This window comes from Amblyomma americanum, chromosome 1 (assembly GCF_052857255.1).
Source record: "Amblyomma americanum isolate KBUSLIRL-KWMA chromosome 1, ASM5285725v1, whole genome shotgun sequence".
In the NCBI taxonomy this organism is placed as follows: Eukaryota; Metazoa; Arthropoda; class Arachnida; order Ixodida; family Ixodidae; genus Amblyomma; species Amblyomma americanum.
Window position 1 is genome coordinate 45,838,984 of NC_135497.1, and position 19,553 is coordinate 45,858,536.

A 19,553-nucleotide genomic window follows, 5' to 3' on the forward strand; every position below is an offset into this window, starting at 1 on the left:
TGACCTTCTGTGTGCCAGCGCCAGAAGCCTTTCATAGACCCTTTCGTTGTTTGTCTTGACTATTTTTATTCATTCTTGGTCTCTGCCCTGTACACACTTATTTTTCTGCGTGGTTTCTCTGGCATATCTTGAACAGTGTTCCTTTTATCCTTTTTTAAGGATCTTTCTAATGTCCATACGCAAAGCCACTACAGGAGTGCGTGGGCTGCTGCTGTAGCCTCCATTTTTTGCTTATTTGTTTGTGGGTTTCTCTTAGTGGTTTATTAGTTGCATTTCATTGTTCTGAGCTTGCATATCATGCTCCATTTCCTTTCCCCAAAAAAACAATTTTCATTTGTTTCCATTGCGTTTCGCCTCCATCGAAACGCGGCCGCCGCGGCCGGGGGCTATGCGTTGTCACTGCATGTAAAATATCTCCAGGTTGTCGAAATTTTTCCGGAGCCCATCGAAAGGCATCAAAACTGCCCTGGACCTTTCCCGTACACATCCACCCGGAAAATTCTTAACATGGGGAATTCAAACACACTAGACGAGCTCATTAGACTACCAGAGTAGCACAAAAACAAGGACTCCTGCGTAGCCATTCGGGGCTAAAATACTAGAAAAGTTAGGCTTCGAACCTCGAGCGCAGCTCGGACACAGACATAAGGAACAAACGGACGTTTCCCAACAGACATAAGGAACAAAAATTTGACTGTGCTTTAGCTCTGGTTAACCCTAGCTGAATTGCGAAAGTTTCGTTTCCTCTGCACGTCGTCTACACAGCGTCTCATTCCGATGCTAGAACTCAAACCGGTCTCCCGCAATTGAAGAGTCACTCCGGGACGTGGCACGACTTCTTCTAGCCGCATCTTCGTTACGACGCTTCTCGAGTCGCGCGGCGCGTTCTTCTGGCATCTCTTGAGCGCGTTCTCTCTTCCTCGCTCCATTCTGTCGTTGGTGCTTCTCTTTCGCGCTCTCCATAACGGCTACAATACACTGAAAGCGCATATATATATATATATATATATATATATATATATATATATATATATATATATATATATATATATATATTGTTACGTGACGGCCAGCCGAAAAAAGAGACGAGATAATCGATGGCAATGAGGTTATTTAATGGCCGGTAGCCTAGCGCGAGCGCTCCTGCCCGCGCCACTGCACAGTTCGTCTTCTTCGTCACACTACCCGGGGCCACCGAGCGATCGTCTCGATCGGTGACAAAGAGACGCGCGAAGTGGTTACTGGCTTAAGAGGATGGTTGGACAGGAACGAAAAAGGGGTGAGGTGCTGGCCGCCACGATGAATAAGATGGCTGAATGATTCCTGGCCTTGAAGCTTCCGGGCCGCAGGTCGCCAAGAGCTGACGGTCGAGTTCCCAGGACGCGCCGAACGGCCTGGGCAGGGGATCGGTGTCTTCAGGTGTAAGCGCCATCTCGGGTCGGTGGGGTCGATAGGTCAGGTACTTGCGTCGGGTTCACTTCGTCGTGTTGAGTGGTCGGGGCGGGGGACGGGGCGGGGGGAACAACGGCGAGGTCGGTTCGGGTCTGTAAGGCTGGGGCACGGCCGAGCGACGCACGCCAAGAACTCACGGCTGACGACCACGGCTGACGCAGTACGCCGAAGCTCCCCGGACCAGGATGTCGATGGTACCCCGCAATCTCCACCAAATGTTACGTGACGGCCAGCCGAAGAAAGAGACGAGATAATCGATGGCAATGAGGTTATTTAATGGCCGGTAGCCTAGCGCGAGCGCTCCTTCCCGCGCCACTGCACAGTTCGTCTTCATCGTCACAATATATATATATATATATATATATATATATATATATATATATATATATATATATATAATCGCCGCGAGGCGACACGTCCTCTCCCTCTACCCCAGCTGAGCACACCTGGTGGAGCGAGCGGCGACGGCAGCATCGTCGACGGCGGCGCCATCTGTTAGAGCGCGGCTCGGCTGCGGCGTTGCTAGGCGACGGTGGCTCAAGGTCGTTCGTCCGCCATCGTACAGGGCGCGACGAGCCGAAATGGCTCGCTGGCTGGTGTAGTAAAGCTTTCGCTTTAAAATCAAAATCCCACCAGAACCAAAGAACATGCATCCGGTACACCATGAGGGTAGAGGAAAGAACAGAGCGAAAGTTCTGTAGAAAAAATTTCTGATGGCCTAACTCTGTTAGGATATACGTAGCGAAAGCGCGGAGACTTCTGCATCGAAAGAGTGCATTCCCTAGATGCCCCTTTATTCATGGTCAAAACTTGAGCCCTGGTGGCGGACTGGTAACGTCCCTACCTCAAACGCCAAAGTCCCGGTTCGATTCTGAGCCTCGGCACAGGTTTTATCTTTTTACTCAGTGAGTGTGCGGGGGAGGGTTCAGTGGCTCCCATAGATGCCGCAACCGTACACGTTGGTTAGCGGTTAAGAGCAGGCTCTGTGAAGGCGCGTTTATACTACGACGTACTACGTGCGCTGCACGGCGACGTCACGTCAGCCAAAGCGAGACCCTCTATACTCCAACTGCGTTTGACCGCCGAAGCGTTCGGCGGCTGGAGTCTCAGTGCACGCCTCTTTTTCGCGCCGAGTGCGCCGCTGCCAGCCGCCGCCCGCCCGGCCAGACCGGTTCGGTCCCGCGGCGAGGTGCGTGTTGTGACGTCATGTGCCTCCTCGGAGCACCGCCACGGCGAAATCGCAAGTTCGCGGCCAGTAAAGCTTTAGCTGTAAAAACTAGCCAACAGACAGGACGTGGTTTACACGGACGCAGCGGAATACTAAGGCAGAACAGGTTTCGTAGCACTAGCAACCAGGGAGGGTGGAGGCCGAGTCTCATGCTGCAGCACCCGACAGTGGAACGCAACAGCGGCTGAGGAGGTAGCCATTACGCTGGCCTTAACTCAACAGAATGGCCGAGTGATTATAACTGATTTCAAATCGGCTATCCGCGGAACAACAGCGCAGGTAGGGTATCTGCCGAAACAGTCAAAATTCTGAATGCCGGCCCGACACCGGCAGAGCTAATTAACCTAATCTGGACTCCAGCCCACGAGGTACTCCAAGGAAAGAAGACAGCGCACGCATTGGAAGTTGTAGAGGCATCCTTAAGTCCTGAAATTGCATACGCTTGCAGAAATTCCGCTCCTCAAACCTGTCTGCTATGTGCTCCGTCGTGTAAAAGTGATCTCTCGTTGGAATCGCATACAGTGAATGTCGCACGCAGCTAGGTCTAGATGATGATGATAATGATGATGATACCAACTTTATTTTCCACCAGATAAGGAGGCCCCCTACTCCCCCTCCCCGGCACGCAGGCCTGGGTGACGGGGCCGGGACCCCCGCGATTCGAAGCCAAAGAGGTGTTGACTCCTCGCGGCTTCTTCCGCCAGGCGGATGGCTTGTTGCTGTGGAGCATAATAATAATAATAATAGGTTTTGGGGGAAGAAAATGGCGCAGTATCTGTCTCATATATCCTTGGACACCTGAACCGCACCGTAAGGGAAACGATAAAAGAGGGAGTGAAAGAAGAAAGGAAGAGAGAGGTGCCGTAGTGGAGGGCTCCGGAACAAATTCGACCACGTGGGGATCTTTAACGTGCACTGATATCGCACAGCACACGGGCGCCTTAGCGTTTTGCCTCCATAAAAACGCAGCCGCCGCGGTCGGGTTCGAACCCGGGAACTCCGGATCAGTAGCCGAGCGCCCTAACCACTGAGCCACCGCGGCGGGTCACAGCGAGCCACAGCGGCGGGCTGATGAGCAGAGACCTCGCCCCCGCAGCAGGCCTGGCTTCCCAGGTTTCTCTTAATTTATATATATTTGCTTTAGCGCCTTGAGAGCTGGCGTATTCCCAGATTATGTGGTTGAGGGTCCCTCTCGTCCCACAGTGCTTGCACTATCGTTTTCTCTCTCATCTTGCTGAACATGATATGCCCTGACCGTGTTTACGAAGCTCCCAGCTTGCAGCCCAGGAAGCTGTCGGAATTTATCTGAAGCCCTCTACAACGGCGCATCTTTCATTCTCTTATCTTTCACTGCCTCCTCCATTCCTTCCCATACAGACCGGTTCAGGTGCCAACCGAGAAGTGAGACAGTTACTGGTCCTTTACTTTCCTCACAGCTAATTCGGCCAGGTTTCCAAACGCGTAGCGCATCAAAAACGTGCAATACAGTGGCGGTGCGTGGCGAAGTCTGGCTACGAGACATGCTGTTGACTCCTGATGCGCGTGTGAATGTAGCACGTGTGAAAGCCGTGGTCTCACGCTATAGATGGCGTAGATTCGGGAGTGCAGCTGGATATGTGAGACAGTTACTGCGTCATTTCCTTTCCTCAAAAACCAACTTTCTTTTTCATTTTTCGTGAAAATCGGGCGAGGACAAAACACAAAACGGCGCAGTTGAAGCAGGTGGTTATTCAAAAAGCCACATCCCGTATTTATACTGATTGCTTTTGAAGCTGCTCTACCTAACAGCTAAGTTAGCAGACTAAGGTGTTGCTGAGTTATGATTCAGCTGTGTCAGTGCGCCACATGCCTGTAAGGCCGCGCTTCATCAACGCGTACATTTTTTCATTCCCTTAGCTTGCAGTCACTGCGGGCCTCCGGTCTACCTGGAGAGCTATCAGTGAAGCACCGAATTCCCTCTATCCGCGTGCCCCCTCCCCCTCCTCCGCAAGCAGTGGCAAAGGCGCAGGAGGCACTGGCTGCTTGACAGCACAGCTGTGACGGGCGAAGACACCTGGCTTTGTTAAGCGCAACAGGAAAGCATGCGAGGCGCACACAACGAGCACGTGGTGCCGCTTGGTCTTAGGCAGCATTCCCACGGCGGCGGAATGCGAACCACCTCGGAATGCGAACCACCTCGCATTCCGCGATGGGCCCCTTTTTTGGCATGCTCGATGGCACCGAAGCGTCGCGGGTCTCCGCAGTCTCACATTCCTGCGGCGAGCCAGTGGATTAGTGGTCCCGCCAATTAGCTGGAAAAAAAAACGCTCCATCCTTCGAGAGGCGACGCGCGGGTGCGGCAGGGAAGGGGAAAGCATCAAGCACTAAGGGCGAGAACTCTCCCCAGGGAGAGTTTTCGGAATGTTTTCTGTATGTGTTTCTTTTTTTTTCTAGCCAAGCCCCGGGCTCGAAGTTGGGCCCAACCTTCAGGGGCTGTGGCTACCTCCATTGGTTATCGAAGCTTAGGGCGGGACTCGAAATATGACCGCCCAAAATTCTTTGTTTGCATAAGCTTTATTATTGCATGTAAAATCGTTGGAGGGCAGTCTTGTCTAGTTGAGCTAGAGGCTCCGTGCAGTGGCAGGTAATTCTGCAACCCTTGACTCTAACCTCGCGTCGATGAGTAAGGGCTTGTAGAGAGTGTTTCTCTGTGTGAGAATTGTCTGTGTCAGTTACAGCTTGACCGTCTGTGTGACTCAACTTGTAACGCAGTTTGCCCTTGTACATCCTGTAAATATATTTCCTCTTTGTCTCCATCATCTGGCGTCAATCATCGTCTGCTCCTTCAACACCGTCGAATTCAAGTTTGGAGAGGTCCGGTGCCCCTCCGAAGAAACGCAAAAAACCATCTTGAATTTACTATGCACAACTTGAATGTATTACCTAGTTAAAGAGAAGTTACGCTCACAACAAGCGCACATTTCCATGTTCTCTAGCACGGCATGAAGGAACGGCTGCGGTATCAAGCTCGAATTCGATATCACTACAGTGTCTTCTCATAGACTACCTAGCGTTGCAGGTTTCGTATTCAGTGTAACAAGTTCTATTTGGATGAGATTGCATATCCTGCACAAAGAAAAGCAATAAGGCCGAACAGGCGTTGAAGTTTCATCTTCAGTGCCAGAAACGGTCACTTAATCCACTGTACTCGAGTGCTCCTTTTGTTCACTGCCTGCAATTGCCTAGTGTGAATGCTCTTGTATCGTGTAGCAGTTTCAAATATAGATAAGTATACAAATTTAGGCATCCAATAATGCGAGTCGCAGTAATTTCAATGTTTTTGTAGCGAAAGCAACAGTATGCGAGTCAGCAGCCATTTCGGGTAAGCGTCGCTAGTCAGCGCATGCGCCACTAGGGCGTTCCACCGCTGCGGCGCGGCTTTCCTCAAAATTCAACTTTCTCTTTCCTCTTCCTTCATTTCTTCTTTCCCTCCCTCCTTTATCCCTTCCCTTACTGCACGGTTCGGGTGTCCACCGACATATGTGAGACGGTTGCTGCGCCATTTCCTTTACTCAAAAACCAAAGAAAACAAGTGAGCCGCCGTCGTTCTCGAGATTCTTTGGCGTTGACAACGTTGCAGAGGCCATTCATTTTCCCAAAAGGCGCACAACTGGCTCCCTGGGTGAGTGGATAGCTAAACCTCGCTTTCATGTAGTGGAATTGTTGTGCAACTCCAAAAACCTGCTCTGATAGCGTTCCGCACACTGGATATATGCAGCGCGCCCACCCTGGCAGGTGGCAGGTAATGACATCGCAAGAGGTTGGTCACCCAATGAACGCTGCGGCGTATATAATGCTTCATATTCCGGAACCCTCCACTACGGCACCTCTTTCTTCCTTTCTTCTTTCACTCCCTCTTTTATCCCTTCCCTTACGGCGCAGTTCAGGTGTCTGTCGATATGTGAGACAGATACTGCCCCATTTCCTTTCCCTAAAAATGTTGTCAGCGCTAATGCATGCAGCCTACATCTCTCTATCACCACGGTAACGTATTTCAAAGAGCGAATAACGGCGTACACTGGCCCAGGGAGCCAGCTATGCGCCCTTTTTTTCTCAAAATCTAGAACGTTGTCAATGGCAACGCCAATGAACACAATGAAAGCCGAGAGATTTCGCTTTGCATATCCTGGATTAGCTGAGCTAATCCACATCCATTTATGACGGACGGGCATCAATTTTAGATGCATTCTTGACACCAATAGTGTTGTACAAGGGCTTGACAGGGGCTAGCAAGCTGGAAATCTCTTGAACTCTGATGCACGGCTCACAGTTTTGTTGGACATGGCACCATGAGTCGTCGCCAGAAGGCTGGACCGCGCATATACTGTGGCTCGGGCGCTTTCTGCTTGCGTACCTACTTACAGCGTACCTACAGACATGGCCACCGGCCAGCAATGCTCCCGCTTTCTTCCCCTAATTTTGAAACAAGTCGACCGTGGCATCTTGATCTCCACTCAAAGACTTCTCGATTTCCACTCGCAACATAAACACTTGCGTGCAGTGGGGTCCTGGGGGCCTATGGTGTGCTCTGAATTAAATGCAGTTTTTCTTTGATTTCCTCATGCTGCACAAATCGCTTTCGCACGCGAGCCTATCACGTGCTCTGCGCGCTTCCCTGGTTGGCCGCAGCACGGTACGTGGTAGGCGCTGAAAGAACTATATCGCTTGTGTTGCTCAGTGGAGGGCCGCGTGTTGCGCCGTGGCCTGTCAGATGACCTGACAGACACAGCTGCGAAACTTCGAGTTGTCCAGTGGACAAACTTCCAAACTTCGCTCATACCCGCTTGGTATGACGAAGTGCAGTCAGTACCAACGCCTCATTGTGCACGCCTTCATCCCTCTCCGCAGCGGCAGGGCGTTGTCGGCGTCGCCCGTATGCCCAGCCCGAGATGCTACGCTTTGCAAGATGCCGCTACGTTCGAAGCTCGTGGTAGCTCGGCTAATAGCATGCTGTGTCGTCACAGGTTTCGAGATTCGGCGGGATTACTTGCCCATTTCGAGGATATATGGCGCAATGAGACGCCCGTAGATGCCGGGGCTATCGCAGCACATCCAATGATGACGGTGCTGCGGCAACTGGCCTCTGAGGTGCGTGATGCGCTAAGTGCACTTCCCACTACAGATGAGATGAAACCTCTCCTAGATTCTATGAAACTTATATCGACTCCTCGTCGGGACGGGCTACGGGTTAAATTGTATTCGGCGTGCTGAGACAGACTAGGTTCGCCTTTAAAATCCGTTCTGCGCCGATGCTTCCAGTGTTTTGATATCCCTTCCAGTTTACGAGCTTGACGAGTTGTCCTTATCCCCGAACGACACACGGAGTCCCCTCTGCCGCAAAAGCGAAGGCGAATGACACTTGGTAACGCTGCTTAGAAGGCTTCTGCAACCATTGTGGTTCGGAGCTTGATGGGTGAGACGGCAACGCTCATCCGTAACCATTAGGCCTGCTCTCCGTGCGGGGAAGAGAAATTCACTGACTGTCGTTTCTTACACGTGACAACTTCGACTACACTGAGGGGCAGTTGGCAAGCGATCTCCCGGTTTTCTTGGAACAGGAAAAGGTGTTTGCGCTCCTCGCACGCGGGTGCATATTTATCGCCCATCAGGTCTCCAGGTTTCCTGTAGGTCTCCATCAGCTTGTCTGCACGGTGTACGAGGGTAACCACAGCACTGCGCCTAGAGAGGGTTCGGTGAGCTCCCCTCCCCCGTCACTCGTGAGGTAGGGCTGTTCCGTCTGATATCTGCTGTCCGCATTGACCTTAGATCCTACCACTGTGCCATCGTTAAAAACCCTGGCGTGCACGGCCTTCAGCTCCCAGGCAGCATGACAATAAAGGTAACGGCTTTTGGGGAAGAACATATATCACTTTATTCGAGAGATGTCGCATGTGGGGCCTTCGCATGTCGAAACGCCTCCTGTCGGGGCTGCTGCAAAACGATTCCGATCCCGTTTCCACCGCGCTAGCGTAGGATGCAAACATGGGATGCGCTAGCGTGGGATGCCCAGCGAGCAATGTGGCGACGCCCAGGAGGCCGTCAATCGAAATGTCTACAGCAGGGTGTCTGGCGCGGCCCTCAACTTTAGCAAAAGCCAGGTAGGCTGGAAACGCTTATTGGTAAAAAAAACATGACTTCGCATGTGTGGCGTGTGACGTCATTGGTCAAGTGATTTTGAATGACGTCATGTCCGATTAGGACCAAAAATGCTTTCCTTGGATTTTTTTTTAGTTCCCAACATTTTCAGAGCGCGCGCGTCCTTCTCTCGCTACCATGCTTCTGTCCGGAATGGCGACAGTGTCCCAACGAGGGTCGACATCAACCTGATCGCGGTGACCGTGACACATCATGACAATCCTGATCGTTATAGACGTTTCAGCGTCTACTACAAGGTCTTCACTAAGCGGAAGAACATGCTGCAGCATATTAGAATTGCCCAGAAGTTGGAGGCGATAGGAGCATTCCGTAAGTGCGATCAGTTCAGCAGCGGGCTGCAACGCTGGAAAGTTTGGTTCGTCACTGCTGCGTAGTACACCGATTCCCTGCCGAAAGTCTGCGACTTGCCTTTGGGAACGACAAAAGTAATTATTTCTATATCGTGTATGAATTTGCAAGCAGTCAGCTTGCTGTGACGTCCCTCAGTCTTTTTTTTCTTGGGACAGGGAGGGAGGGGTCTTTTTTGTTCTTGAGCAAGTTTGTGCGAATGTTTGCAAGCAAACTTTTGAGTACAAGCAAGCTTTGCACTCTGCACACTATGGCGTAATCTTGCTGGTGTTGGCATGGCAGTGAAAGAATGACAGGCTCAAGTTAGCGAACAATTCTGAGAGGAACGCTTGAGGTTTTCTATCTTGAACTTAGAGACTCACGTGGTATTATCGCGAGAACTTCCGCTTCTCATAAATTGCCGGCTACATTTAGGAAGAAGTCTAGGGCACCACGCTTAGAAAGAAAAGTGTGGCTCCTTCCTGTGGCGTCACATTTGCTTGTAGACACTCCTTACCGAAATGACGAAATTTCGACCACCCCGGCACCCAAACCGAGCCTATATGAATCCGCCCCTCAAAAAGCTTGTACGCTTGTAGTGCACTGAAAGCCGAGGCAAATTGTGTCAATATGCGATCCATTTCAACAAATTTATATAGGACCATATAATTATTTTGGTCCTACATAAATGCAACCGCAAATAAATTTTGCGTATGGACACCTATCAAAATAGGATAATCAATTAAATAAGGTTTTTTAATAATGGAAGAGTGTAATATGTAGGAATCTATGCTTTGCTTCATTTTCTGGTTATGAAAACGATTGTCAAGCGCTTCGGACGAATTTATACAGTGTAAACACCCACAAAGCCACACTGCCATGAAAACAGCTGCAGTGCGTCTGCGGTATGATTTGCCGGAGAAAGGGGAAGGAGCAACGTTTTTCTCATATAAGTATTTGAGAGACACCAAAAATGGAGACCCGCGCGCTTTTTTTGTACTGTATGTAATGAAAACAAGTATAAAGGAACGCCACAGCTAGGCTTCTCAGAGAACGATTAAAATCATATGGAGCGGCAAAAGAGGGAAAAATGACGGCCATAAAGCATAGCCGGCACTCTTCGAGAACGGGCGCGGGCAAACGCCAGGACGCTCTTAATGACCAGCGAGTAAGCGACTTGACAGGCAGTCGAGGAGACCGACAACAAGCAGATCCTGCTTTCGAAGCGGCCGCCACATTACAGCCTCAAACCAAGCGCCCGGCCAATAACACAAACCAAATTAAAACTAAATACACGGGGCAGTATGTTCGTACACCGTAACTAAATACAAGATCCCTCTTTCCTGAAAAGGCATCCGAGTTCACCCCCCCCCCCCCGCACATCGCCGCCGTCATCCTCGCCCTGAGTGCTACTGCGACGCGCCTCCTCACTCGGACCGTGAGTGATGGCTGCGTTAATGGCGAAAACGTCCCTGAAAGCGCCGCACGCCAGGGGCTGCGGTGCGCTCAGCCAAAAGAGTAAAAGCAGCCCCGCTTCCATGCTTTGGGTCACACCTGCGAAGTTCAGCGTCCGGGCACGCGTCGTTCCGCCGTTTTCAAACGACGCCATCGTTAGCTCTGCTGAAGGGCGACCTGTTGCATGTATACAGGGTCACCGGCGAGCATGTGTATCGAGCCGTCTTGAGATGGGTGTCTGTTTCTTTGATCTCTAGAGAGATAGCGACACGGAGGCAGACAGTGCACAGGGCATCTTGTTTTCGCCTTCGTCGCTCGCTATAATCAGGATACGTTCGTACGCCGGCCACCGAACCGGCAACCATAGGGAATGTGCATTCGGCTGAGTGCCCCTCTGGCTTGAGAGGCCTCGCCACAACGGCGGCAGCCAGTAAATGATTCCGACCACCTTCCCACCGGCAACATGTTTCCCAGCACGTGTATCTTTGTACAATGAGAAACCATTTGGGTGGATCCTTGGCAAGCTCGTCTCCGGCAGAGTGGCGTTGCTCTATCTTCTGCGGGGAAAGCGTCATACACTAATAAAAATGAATCTAGCCCAAACAAGCATCGGCCTTACAAATACATTAAGAGCATTGAGTTAATGTTCGACCAAACAAAAATTAACATTGCTATAATGTTTTGGTGCTACCTGGAAAATTCACAAATGCAGAGAGAGAAGTGGTCGAGGAAAGGCAGGGAGGTTAACCAGTAAAATGTTCCGGTTGGCTACCCTGCACTGGGGGAGAAGGATGAGGGGAGCGTAAAAGAATAAGTAGAGAAATGCGGTCAGTAGCAAGCACGACAGGCAATGAAACAAGCACTGTAAGTAACAGGCCGCCGCAGATGTAACCAGCACACCTTGACGGCTGCCGACTGCTGCGACCTGAGTGGAATTAACTGATCGAGGGCCCTCCACCACAAGGCAGCGCTCACGTTTCAGTCTCAAGATAGGCTGCTGGCCGTTGAAGCTGATAATGTTGATGACAACGTAAGCATCGGAATTATTCTCTGAAGGATGAGGCTGGAGGATGCGTTGTGCCAGCTATTGGACAACTGCAAGCACTGGATTCAACAAATACAGCATCTGCAGTGCATTATGTGCAGCTGGCATGTGCATGTTGGAAAGCAGCACACGCATGGCATTCACGATTGGCTTTAGCATTGCAATCACTTGCTCGTCTGCGACCTGGTCCGGTTGCTGATCTACTACCCGACCAGCAGCAGTAGGCTCAACACACTGGGTGCGCGGTGCCGGGGTGGGTGCTTCGGTAGCGATGGCCAAGTCACTTGCCGGTCCCGGTCTTGGACCGGAGTTGTGATTTGTGCTTGATTAGCAATGGTCTTGGGACTCTGAGTTCGCAATACCTGCTTGGTCACTGCGGGTCTGTGTAGCTCAGGCAGGGATAGCCAAGGCCCGTCTGCGACAGCCGTCTGTGTCTTGCCAGTCATATTGCTCCCAATCCTTAAATTATTATGCGGAGGGGCAGGACAAGTGGCGGAAATTCTTGGAAGATCCTTTCCAATGCTCGTTACAATTTTAGAAGGTCTGTGACGAGGGCGACGACGTCGTCGCACCTTAGCGGCAGCTTCTCTGTGTCTGGAATTGTCTCGTCATTTGTTAGAGTGTCGCACTTTCCCTTGTCAGGCGAGGACAATCTTTTGAGGCAGCGTCATGACGGCCGCGGCAATTGGCACACGTAATAACTGTTGCCCGGCAAGAATCGTCTCTTTGTGGCTGGGTACACCGCGGGCACACGATGGGCAAATTGCCCACACTACTCACGTGTCCTATCTTTATGCATTTCCGGCACTGGAGAGGCTCGCGTCAACGGAATCATGCTCGAACGCTGTAACTAGACAACGAGCTCACATCCTCTACTGCGCAACAAAATCTCATCTTTCATCGTCTTCTTGCACACTGTAGGAAAGTACAGCGCTCGGCTCGAACCAGTTACGAACGTTCTGCAAGGTGTATCCATGGGCTCCCATTCTGTGCATGACCACATCACTGAGCTGCAACGTATTTTTCGCGGCCACCGGACAAACGCTGTAGAGTTATCTTGCATCATGAATGCAGCAAGGGAGGCAGCCAATCACTTAAATGTGGTGATACCTGTACCAATACAAGTCTCTCGTCAGGCCCACCGAGAGAACTACGGTTTTCAGTCGCCGGAGGAATACTAGCGTGCGGCAATATATGTGCCATACTTGGACTCACTCACTGCTTATTTAGCTCGCCGCTTTTCTGAAAGCAATGAGAGAAGCTTCAAACTTCTCCAGCTGCATCCATTAAAAATGAAGCACTTGAGCCATGTTGAGTTCGCTGCCCTCGCCGAAGAACTCCAATGCTTTTACGGCATCGACAACTTCAAGGAAGATGCCATCTCTTGGTACGAGATGTGGTGCAACAAAACTGGGGAGCCATCAGAAATAACTTACTGCGCGCTTCTACATCAGGTAAAGACATTATTACCCGGTGTTGCAAAAGCCATTGAGGTGGCCCTGGCTTTGCCAGTACTGAATGTACGGTCGAGCGCTCCTTCAGGACAATGAGGAGAGTGAAAACCTGGCTACGCTCAACGATGACAAACAACAGGCTGGACGGCCTTTGTCGGATGAGCGTGCACCGATAGCGTGTAATGAAGCACAGAAATGACTTTATCACCCGTAGCCGCCGCGGTGGCTGAGTGGCTACGGTGCTGTACTGCTGACCCGAAAGACGCGTTTTCGATCCCGGCCGCGGTGGTTGAATTTCGATGGAGGCGAAATTCTAGAGGCCCGTGTACTGTGCAATATCAGTGCACGTTAAAGAACCCCAGGTGGTCGAAATCTCCGGAGCCCTTCACTACGGCGTCCCTCATAGCTCGAGTCGCTTTGGGGAGTTAAACCCCCTAAACTAAACCATACCGACTTTATCACCCGTGTCATCACGCAATTCACCCAGAAAAATCCGAGGCGTCTGCAGTTGCTGTTCAAGGAAGACTGAATGAGTGGCTGTAGTTGCGTGTTTGTGAACATGTTGTGTTGTGTGCTGGTCATCAATTCAGCAAGACTGAGCACTCTTCTCCACGAAGTGATAGTATCTTTTTGCATTTTTTATTCAGACGCACTGGATTTCTTGTAGCCATAAAGGAAAGAATGGTCAACACAAGGAGCGTGTTGAAAACGGTCAGAGAGGCAGCCAGTGTTTAGCTTCTAGTCCCTCGAGATCAGTGAAAGTTAGGACCACGAGAATTTTCATATACTAAGCGTGGCGCTAGGTGTAGAAGAGCCTTTTATTTGCCGTCAAGTTCTTCTGAAGGAGCTTTAATGTTAGGGAAGGTCAGTTTCACCTTCGCGGCACTTCATGAAGCTTCATGAAACGAACATGGAGGCAAGATTACTAATCACTTTTCAGTCGAAACGCCGCGCATTCAAAATACTTCAAAATACGATTTTTGTTCATGTACTCTACGCGTATAATAAAAGCTCACCTAAACATACAGATGAGCGGTATGTTTTAAGTAGCCTAAAAAACCAAATATCAACCTTTCGCGCCCCATTACCAAACGCAGCTGAAATGCATGCAGTGACGCACTGCTGAACGACTTGTCCCAAAACAACGCTGTCTGATTCAATTGCGGTATTGAGTGACTAATGCAGAGTAAAACAAATGTAAAGCATAAATTTGTTCCCCTCATTTGAGCTGCCAGGAATACAACTGACTATTCACGGATAATTATAACCGGTATATACGCTTTAGTTTGGGGGGGGGATGTTATTGAAGGAAGGAAAAATAGAAAGTTGGGGCCACGCGACGCGTCCAGTAATTTCTCTCTGGAACGAGGCAATGGTCGCTGCGCCGCGCTGGGGGAGGGGGAAGGTAAAGGAAAGAGCGTAGAAATAGAGGGGTACGTGCTCGCCGAGAGGAAGTCGCAATTCCCGCAGTCGAGCAGGGAAGGGAGGCCGAGCCGAGAGCAGAGCGCCGATGCGCACTCGGCTGGGTGATGGAGCCGACTGAGCTCGCGGGGGGCGTGGCTTGAGGCGCGCGGACCGCAGGGAGGCGCAGGCTTCTGGGCCAATGGGGAGGCACCTGAATGGTGGTGTACCGCATAAGCAGATGGCGGGCAAGGAATTTGCGCGCAAAGGAAGAAGTAGGATGCCGCGAAGGGGATGGGGGCATGGAATGCCCGTAAAGAGATACAAAGTCGACCCAAGGCGGGAAGGGGTGGCGAGCGAACTAGCCCGACGGCAAGAGAGCGGGAGGCCACGGGAAACAAGGCGCCCGAAGGGGCGAAGCGGTGGCGGCAGAAGCGGATGAGTCCGGGGGTCCCTGCCCATGAACACGACAACGCAGACTGCCGCCCATAGATAGTGTAGGCGTGTCAATGCACCCCGTGTTTGCTGACAAGTGCGGCCAACCCCGTGGAGCCCACGCCACCACGAGAAAACCCACAATACGAGCAGATGGGCGGTTCGCTCGAGTAGGGAATGCCTTAGAGGGCGGACGTAAGTTTTACAAGGAAATGCAACAAGAGAGGCGCAAAAGAGAAATTAGAGGGCACGAAGTGCGCTCGAAGGGTGGGGGTCTGATGGACACAAAGAAAAAGCGGGCCGTTGAGGCGCGCCGAAAAGGGCGAGGTGTGAACACCCGCAGGGAATGCCTTGACGGCAGGAAAATTTGGGAGTACCACGTGGGCGGATGGCGGGCAGTGTAGTTGCGCGCACTGAAGAAAGGGAGCGAGGAAATCTACAAGGGAGTATAGCCCCGTGCGAAAAGAGCGCGCGAACAGAATCGCAGCGTGGCGAACGGACCGGGAGGGCAAGTGCAGCGAGGCGCCCGACGGAGCGAAGCGGTGGCGGCAGAAGCGGATGAGTCCGGGGGCTTCCCATCGCGAACGCGACAACGCAGACTACCGCCCTTAGATAGCGAAGTACGCGTGCACGCACCCCGTGTGTGCCGTCAACTGCGGCCGACCCCTGGGCGCACGCGCAACAACGAGAACGCCCGGAAAATGCGCCGAAAAGCGGACTGCCCGCACGCTATAGCCACAGAGGGGCAGAATTGAGATTAGAAAAGGAGGACGACTGAATAAGAAGCCGTGAAAGTGGAATGCGGGAAAAAGCCGCAATAAGGGGGCATAAGTAGCGCCCGAGTGAGGAAAGCGGGCCGGAGAGGCGCGCGGGTAGGGGGAGTAGAAATTACTCGCAAAGGAGTGCTGTGAAGGCAGGAGAATGAGAGCGGGCCAGAATGGCGCGAGGGAAAGAGGGTATTAGGAAGCCCCGAAGGACAAAGTTGCCATTGAGGCAGGAGGGGAAAGCAGGCACACGAGGTGCGCGCGAAAAAGTCCCCGTTCGTCCAGAATCCACAGGGAGATGTCCGAGCAGCAGACACACGCGGACACAGCACCGTGGTAAACCGTTCGAAGGAGGAGGGAAAGTCTGCTGGGTAAACCGCTGCAGTGCAGGGGCGTAGGAGTTTAGCTGATGTAGGACCACAGAATATGAGGCGCAGCAAGGTTTCTTGGGTTTCTTGAGTAATCCAAGGTAGCGGGCCGAAGTAGGGCGCGCGTAGTGGAAGCGAGGGCCTCGGAGGACGCCGACGGGCGAGAACAAAGGGCCTGGTGAGAGACCCCGGCCGCCGGCGAGTGCACTCGCCGGCGGCCGGAAGGAAACTCACGCTTTAGATTGGGCTCGTTCTGTATAATATCACAGAGAATTCAATAAAACATGACGTTAAAACTCTGCTTATTCGGTATAACAAGGTTGTCGCTAAAATAAAAAGAAAAACTAAGTGTCTTTCATTTATTTTTTAAGTAAAGAAGCACAAACGAAAAAGTAGACAAAAATCGTGACGTATCTGCCATATTGACAGTCGGGAAATTACCGGGAAATAAAGGGGCCAGAAACACGAACATCGTCTGAACAGGTTAAAACGCTTGTATCGGCATGCGCAACAAAGTTGGTCTGGTAGATCACGGGAATGTGGGGCAAGCGGGTTTTGATCAAGACCTGCACCACTGCAAGCTGACAACTGCAGCGGCCATGCTGCGCACACGAGCTGCCCGCGTCGAAACAGCTGCTACCATCTTAGATGTGCACCCGCATCGGGTTCCTTTAGCAAAATGTGTTAAATACCGCTAAGGAAAGCTACTGCAAGCAAATCAAAAGCGCTTCAAAGCACTAATGACTCGGGCTGCTGCACAGGTGGCACGGAGAAGGACTGTAGGTAAGATGGCGGCTTGGTCGCTTCCGGTAAGCGCATGCAGGCGCAGTGCGCTTTGTGAAATCGGTCTAATACTTTTTGCCGGGCGCCGGGCGTAAAATGGACAGCAGAACTTGTGGACCAGTTGGACTATGTGGGGCCGCCTTTACTGCTGTACAGGCTCGGAAGTAGGCGGCGGGTCCTGGTACCGCGCGGTCTCGGCATCAGCGCACCAACGGCGCTCACTCCTCTTGCCTTCTACGCCGCTTCGGGAAGAGATGTTTCCGGGTGGGGCTTGACGCGCCATGAGTGCATCCAGACTTCGTGCGGCCCTCTGTTTCTCTGATTCACCGCCGGGCATTCGGCAGACGGGCGCGCCTGACCCGAAATCGGCGGACGCCCTTTGTAGCAACCTACCGCACGCGGAGAGGGACTTCCGGTGGCGCGCCGAGTGGGGCATGCTCCCCACCAAAGACAGGCTCCACTCCTGGCGCTTGGTTCCAGACTCGCGCTGCATGAACTGTGCTCAGGCTGAGGCACAAACAAATATCCTTGAAGAGTGTGTTGTGGCTAGCACACTGAGCCGTTTAGATTCACGCGCTTTTTCCATCCCTGTGTCGCGCGAAGGAAAAATAAATAGCTGTTGTTTAGCTCTGGTTAAACCTGGAGTTACGCGATAGCTACAGCTGGCCGAGTGCAACTCGCTCAGTCGAATTGCAAAGTCAGTCTTTCGCCGCTGTGTTTAGCTTGGAGTTCCTTTTCCATCTTCGTCCCTAGACATGGATTCACCCTCTCCCCCTCTCCACTCCTCCCCCACTCGCTTTCGCCAGCGCGCCACGCCGCCGGCAGCTGCCACGGCAGCCATAGCGCCGCTTGCTTGCTTGCTGTTGTTGTCAGGAAAAATGTAGAGGAAAGTGCACAGGCCTGCCCACTAGCTCTAGTTGAGCCACAATCGCTGCCACGTGCTGAAAGTAGGAGAGTTAAAGATAGGAGAGCAAAAAGTGAAAGAAAAGACGCGCGCTTTTATGCCCCAGGCCGATACCGGAGGCAATGCAATACCAGGCCAACCTGTGGCAGAGGTGAAGCAAGCTTCAAGCACTCCGCCACATTTCCAAAAATGAGTTTAATATCTTGGGCCCAAATGGGACCCGTAGCAGATATTAAATCAGATATTAAATGCCAGCATAATGCTAGCTAGCAATGCTAGCATAATGTACGCGCGCGGCGCGCACACCAGCTGCGTGCTCTGTCCTCACTCCGCGCATGCGCACAACTGACGAGGCCGCCGGTGTCTGCTCTGCCGTCGGCACAGCGGCGAGCACACCAGTTGCGGGCTATGACGTCACTGCGCATGCGCACAGCTGGCAGACCAGTGGTGCCACGCTGACCTCGCGAAGTGGCTGGCGTATTGTAGCTATCGCTAAAAAACCGCGCGGGAAGTTCGAGCCTCTTGACGCGGCTCATCGGTCTGATCCTTTGGAAAAACAGGAATGCTGCCGTATAATTGCGCCAACCACGTCGGCTCATGTTCCTGATGCTAGCACGTCCATCTCTCGGTGATTTTATGGGGCTACCTAGATAGCCAACTCCTTACCCTTGGAGAGCAAAGCTTCCTCCGCAGGTGGTTGATGCCACACATCAAACTCAGGAAGGGTGCCGTGTCACTAGGGGCAAGATATTAATCTATGCATTTGCTACACTTTAGGCGAACCCTTTCTCTCAATTGCCCTGTAGGTTTTTACAGCTAATCTTGTTTGGCTTGTGAAGTCACAGGCCTGCGTCTCTCCTTGTTTATGTGAGAGCTCAAAGGACCATTGACTGCGCAGAATTCAATATGCTCTGTGGCCGGGGCTCCCGCGGGAGTTTATTTCATTTTCTTTCCTTCAAAATGTATGAATGAAGTCCATAAGATCTGCTTGCACAAAGTTGTGATTTTTGATTTCGAGACTTTTTCCTCCTGTACCGCACTACCTCTGCATGCCCCGTGTCCTCTGTTTGCTCGACTCTTATTTGAATCCTTGTAAGCTACGTATTCGTGTTTTTCAATAAATTTTCTTTATCTCTTGTTTTATTACATTACGTAACCACGTCGGTTACCGCGGCAATCACTAGGTTACGATTTGCCATTATAACGCATTACCCAGGGTTACAAAACGCGAGAAGTAGTCTCACGCTCTAAAATCACGGGCATTGGTCCGGCAGATGGTGCCCAGAAAGCAACCACGGAGGCTGGTGGGCCTGGGAGGTCTCGTGACGTTACAGCGTCCTCACAGCCTGCCAACCAGATTGTTAGCAAACTGCCTACCGTGGCAGGTGGTAGTTAAATTAACTATTGGTTGCTCGGAAAGAGCAACCTATAGCGCACAAGGCTCAAGAACATGGAAGCGCCTGCCATCGTAGGGCAGTGGTGGATCGCTTAACCGCCGCACCACTGCGCCAGGAGGAGTATGAGGACTACCAGGGGTCTGTGAATGTAAAGTAGAGAATGACCGCTTGCATATATGGGAAGTAATCCATTACGCTTTCGCGTTACCTGTCTCTTCAATTTTTTGTTTTGCCGAAACAGATGGGCGCCTGGTTGCAGTTAAAGATTTGTAGCTGGCCATCAGTAACCGTCATAGATTCAGTACATGCTATGATTAACGCGACTAACTGATTGAAGCCCATGTT

At 51.7% G+C, this 19,553-nt stretch overlaps 1 pseudogene; it reads right to left on the minus strand.

Annotated features, from left to right (window-relative positions):
- Window positions 1–17,908: 17,908 nt before the first annotated feature.
- Window positions 17,909–18,085, minus strand: LOC144116622 (U2 spliceosomal RNA; annotated as a pseudogene).
- Between the last annotated feature and the right edge of the window lie 1,468 nt (window positions 18,086–19,553).